This window comes from Halyomorpha halys, unplaced genomic scaffold (assembly GCF_000696795.3).
Source record: "Halyomorpha halys isolate HHAL.00 unplaced genomic scaffold, Hhal_1.1 Scaffold2077.1, whole genome shotgun sequence".
NCBI lineage: Eukaryota > Metazoa > Arthropoda > Insecta > Hemiptera > Pentatomidae > Halyomorpha > Halyomorpha halys.
In genome coordinates, this window is record NW_027110586.1 from 260633 (window position 1) to 266810 (window position 6178).

Sequence of the window (6178 nt, forward strand, 5' to 3'; positions counted from 1 at the left end):
ATTATTGTTAATATATTTATGACTAATAAGGAGAACAGTTAAAGGTGATAATTGAACATATATTTATTTAAGGTAATTGTTGTACTGTAAAAAAATTGTGGCATATTAATTTAATTGTTGTATGCATAAGGTGAATAGTATGAATTTGTATTTGTAGATAACCAGAGGTTAGGGTGATAGTCCCGGTGCGTTGTTAATGGATCATTAAAATAAAGAAATTTTAACAAGGAAGAGTACTTTCACTAATTACAAGTATAAATAACAGTATTTGGTATTTTAGGTTTAAGTTATAAGGCGTAAGTTTAACTCGAACCAAAAGTGAGCTTCATCGCAATAACTATAACTTTATTCATTTTGGAAGAAGATAGTTAACTATGAAGTAGATTGTAGGAAGATAGCCCGGGTGGCGGTCAATAAAAGTATCTAAATAGTAAAATAAAACTATTCAATGTTAACTAACGTTTCGCCTCATTTTGCAGGGTTCTTCAGGACTAAATGAAATAACAAGATACAAACATTTTAGAATTAGTAGAACATTAAAATAAATACATTTCAAAATAATTATTATGTTTATAAAGTATATAAAAAGAAATAATAACAGCAATATAAGGTAGATAGACTGGAAACAAGTTACTAATAAGTTATTGATAAATATAACCAGGTGTGGTAGTAGTTCTAAATACTCATCTAGACAAATTGATTGTAGGAGACTATTAATTAAAATCAGTTATAAAGAGGTAAATCAAATAGATATGGCGTTAGGTTTTTTTTATTAATTACTAAGATACTTCCTCCAATAACAAATTTCCTCAGACAGTAACAACCGTTTGAGTCTGCAATATAAATATAATTGGGTAACGCAGATAAGAAAAATATTAGAGAGCTTCCGAATGTTTGGCCCGATACTACTTAATGATCCGGTAAGTAACAAAATTAGAATGGGGGAGATCTGGGATAGATACAGAGAATTTGTCAAGGATAAAGACCTCTTGTTATTACGAGAATCGACCTAACGCGTGGTACGGTAGGGTCTTCATCAAAACAGATGGTCCTCAAAGCTACCTAAAAATCAGCAGCCCTATAGCTCACTTGAGAATAATTGCCCAACTACGAATTTACAGTATATATCCAATTACTCTAAGTATCGGTCCACACAAATATACTTTGAACCCACTTAAGCTTTGTCCAGCTTGTGATGGAACGGCCCTGGAGGATTGTTTCCATTTTTTGACGAATTGCCCCGCGTATCATGAGAACCGGATCCGATACAGGCCGAAGCTAAGCGATATTAGCCGAAATCAGTTGTATGAATTTCTGTCTGTACCCTCACGAGTGGACCTAAAACTGTTCTTTATATATGTAACCCAAAACCTTTTGCTTAGAGCTGGACACCTATCGTCCCAACAGGAGATATAGTTTTTGTTTTTTGTTTTTTAATATGAAGTGACGTTTTTGCTTTACTGTTTTAGTCTAACAAATGCGGATAGCCCAGCTTGGGTATACTGTTTGTTATTATTTTATATAAACGATCTGTAACTCCTAATTTTTGTAAAATTACAACAATTGATTATCTATTTCACAGGCTAACTCTATTTGTATGGGGGTTGCTCCATAAACAAATAAATAATTTATCCAATATAACTGTTAGTATTATATTGAGAATGGCGTTTATATTTTTATAGAGGAGAATCTGTAGGCTGGTCGAAATGGTAATAAAAATAATCGTGAATAATTTATGATTTTACAAAAAACATAACTATAGAGTATTTAACCTTTTGAAAATCTTTCTCACATGGCTATAATAGAAGATGGATTTTATAAAATTCTTCTTAATTTAGAAGACAATTATGTCTAGTTTACTATGCTATGATTTAGAATTACCTAACATTAATAAATTATTAGTTATCAGTTTTAATTCAACAATAAAAGTGACATAAAACGTTTTTATTAATCTTTACATCATCCCTTTCAATATTTCCGATCATTTACTGAACACTATGTCTATTTATTATTGTGCTTAGAATGACGTACTAAATTTTCAACATTATTATAATGAAGCACCACGACATATTATCATGATTTATCAAATTGTACGTTTAAATCGAATTATTGGGTACTTACGACTAACTTTCGCATTCAGATATATACCGGGACATTTAGAAGTTGGAGCCTAACTTTGTGGGAAGGGCTTAGCACAAATTGAATAGGAGTGAGGTTGGAGCGCACTCAATAGCCAATCATCTTTGCAAAATATCGCTTGGAACAAATAACTACCTTCAAAGCTGAATTTAGAAACAAATATTTTTTTGTTCCCATCTTAACAATTAGATTAAATTAAAAATAAAACAAAAAACATGTTAACGTAATTTACTTATTATTTTCAATGAAATCTATCCCCCCTTTTTGCTGAGTTCACAGATTGAATATTCTCAACATAGCAGATTTAGTGTGGTAAAAATTAAGGAACCACAATGAAATATGATCATACAATTTATATTGTAAAAAAACTGTGAGTTTTTATACATCGGTGAGGGTGTAATAAAATTCAAGAAGATTCAATCTATAAATAATACATATTTATGTATTATAGTTTAAAGGAGAAATAAAGTGCTTTTATTTTCAATAGTTTAAAGTCTATTGAGTCTAGGTTGGTATAAATATTAAATTTTAACTCAATCATTCAAATTTTCAAATAAAAAAGCTAAGAAGAGTAGAAATCAATAATAATTGTAAATAAAGAATAGTTAAAGCTCTACTAGTGTCAGTGTTTTTTTTTTTTTTTTTTTATATTTTGATAGTATTTTTAGGTGTAAAAATATAATTCTTCATTATTAGAATAATCTGTTCCTATAAATAATATGTTATTCTGATTCCTGGTAATTAATTTTATTATTGAAAGACCCTTGCATTTTTATGTTTCAATAAAATAAAATGGTCAATGAAACTAACTCAAATGTTGCTCCAGTATGTACACTTTTATGAAAAAATTGTCTCATTGCAAATGTCAATAAAGCTCATTTTTTCTGGTCTATTAAAATGTGCAAAAAAAAATTCTTTTCCAGTATTAAATTGGAAATAGTTGAAGAAATTTAGAAAAAAATATCAGTGTAGTAATCTCAGTTTTTCTCAATGCCGAAATAGGAATAGGCTCATAAATATCGTTTGATGGGAAAACCAATTACGGAGTAGTCGTTTATTTGTATTTTGGTGTAAGAAAACACACTAATGAACACATATGATTAGGAACATCAGATGAGGTGTATGGTTAGACATATAACTATTATTTTTTAGGTTTTTTTCACACTTTTCACCACTGAACTGTGGCGCTTGTTTTTGATGTGTATAAGATTTCTGGTTTGATATCGGTGTTGTAATGTCTCACTTCTCTTATTATAGATGTTCACTCTCTTTCAAAATGCTCTATCGTTCTTTAGATTTCTCTTCTCAAGAGGTTCTTCTTCTATTACACTTTCAGCATATTTTGTGGTAACCTTTTTTTGGACTATCTTCTTGGTTTGACATGTATTTTTTTTCTTTTTGAAGATCTGTCCAACGTTTTTGAGCTTCTTCTTTAAGGACCTCAATCTGCTTTATTGCATTCTCTGTGGCATCTATGGGTATTTTGAGATCATCAGCAATTATTAGAGAGCCATTATCTTTTCCTTTGGTTTTCCTTTCTTCTCTTCGCCTTCATGATTTCAATTGTTACCCGCATTCCCTTACAATTTTGTTTAAAGGTGTGTTGAGCAATAGTGGTGAAATATCATCACCCTCTTTTAATCCTTTTCCATTCCCAAAGAATGCTGATAAAGATCCTTCAAAGGATTTCATTTTGGACTCGGTTTTCATTAATGTTAGTTTGGTAAGGACTCTTTATCGATATACTTGGATCAATGTTGGTGTAATGTTGCAATAAATACATATCTTCCAGAAAAACAAATTGAATTATTTATAAATTTGTTTTCCATTTTTTTTTATATATTAAACTTATTCTTAAGATATAGTTGCGTGGCTTTACTTCTATCTCTACTAAGTTATATGTTTCCCTTTAAATCACGTTTGTCTCACGAGTATGTAGATCAAGGGATCTGTTTGAGTTTACAGTAGAGCAGTGGTTATTTGATCTGCACATGTAGGGAGGGATGTTCGCGACAGTTGTTTAACGTCATACGATCGACTTCCTATGAAATATTTGGTCAGGTGTTTCTCACCTTTTTGTTTGACGCACAAAAAAATTGTGATGTACTCAACGCAGCAAAAAAAAACTATGATTTTCATATGTGATTGCGCTTTACAGTATCTTGAAATTTTATATATAAGATGCAATAAAGTTTTACTATTTTACTGCAAGTTTACTTTATTTTTTAAAAAGAAATATTTAGCCTGCCATTTTCCGTCACCTAGTGTTTTGCTAAAGTTATTAATCTCTCAAGGCTAGTTTGCTCTGTAGATTGAAGTATTTTTATCAATCCTAAAGAGTTATCTCTAACTTCTGGAATAATTTTTTGAATTAAATGCCATTTCATATGATATTGCTGTACTCTCGGTCCTCGCAGAGGTGTCATTTTAGGCAGTTAGCCCAACATCCACGAGAAGGCTCGTCCAATCTCGCTTTCCGGTGCCTAAGGGTTTTTCGAATATTTTGCTTCTTCCCTTTGATTGCTAGCAGTAATTCCTTTAATGTTAAATATTAAGACTGAATATTATAATGAATAGTATTTATTAAAGTTAGTAAATTTAACGTTATTAACATAAAATATGATAATGTTATTACGACATAATGGAAATGAAGTAAATAACAAATGTAAAGTTGTTAATAGGATACACATGTGATATAAGATAAAGGGTCAAAGCATTGTAATACAAAAAATATTTTAAGAAGTGGCAAGGAATTAATATTCCTTGAAATAATATAAACATTATATCTCTTTCAAAATAATTAGTAGAAATTAAATATAAAATTTTCATATTTTCATTGTCTCTAAATGCTGCCTCAGGAAAGTTAAAACTTTCCTATAAACCACAAGGCTACAAACCTTATAACCTATACCTACTATAACCTCCACTGTTTTTACTGACTAAATCATAAATCATACTGAAAAAAGTTCAAAAAATAACATTTAGAATTAAAAAATAAACACGATACAATATAAGCTACTTGCCATAATGAATTATGAATCAAGAAAACGAACCACTACTGGTATGAGTATAATGATTGGGAATTATTTATATTTGAAGTATTATCAATATTTTGAAGTTTTTTATTTTTTATGTTGTATTTTTTAATTACTTATTTAATATTAATTCTCATTACCTTCCAAGATAGTGTCCAACCTGGTTTTGTTTATTTTGACTTATCTTCTGTATTACATTTCTCAGGGATTGTAAGCGAATTAATATTTTGAATTTTTTTTTTTTTTTTTTTAGAAATTTTCAGATTTTTTTTTTTTTTTTTTATAGAAATTTTCACAGATCTTAATATTTGTAGTTTTGTTCACTTTCGAAACATCTACCATGTCTGAGTTTTTGAAAAAACGAAAAGTAAAAACCTTGTAAATTCACTTTTGTAGAAGGCATAATATTTATATAACATTCTTGTAAAAATCCAAATTACACGGTCACGAGAAACTCCTTGACCGAGCAAACTAACCGTGAAGGAAGCGTCGTGTGTTAAAAACTACTTTACGTCATATTTAGGCTCCTAATATTGGAATTATATGTCAATTATATACTGGTATAAAAAACTTTTTAAAATTGACTGATTCACTGGCTCTTTCACTTATTAATTATTCAGCCAGACCTACTCAATGCACAGATTTTCTGGCTGGTAGAACTTAATTTTTATATTCATTTTGAGCTTATTACTCAATAAGATAAATGGTTATTATTAATTTTTTCTCAAAAATGAAAAGGATCTTAGTAAATATCCATAAATATACAATTTAAGCATTAATTATTTAATTTGATATTAATTAAAGCTTTAATATTATAATATTTTGATAGCACCATTCATGTGAATGGTCTATTGGTTACTCATTGCATCGGATAGGGAGCGCGGTGGTACACTGTGGATGTACGGTATGGGAGATGATTAGTATTTATTAAACTGTAGGTGTGAGGCAACCCTGTGGGTTCTGGGCCCCTCCTAGGGAACCCATCCAGCCTCATCAATGGGTTC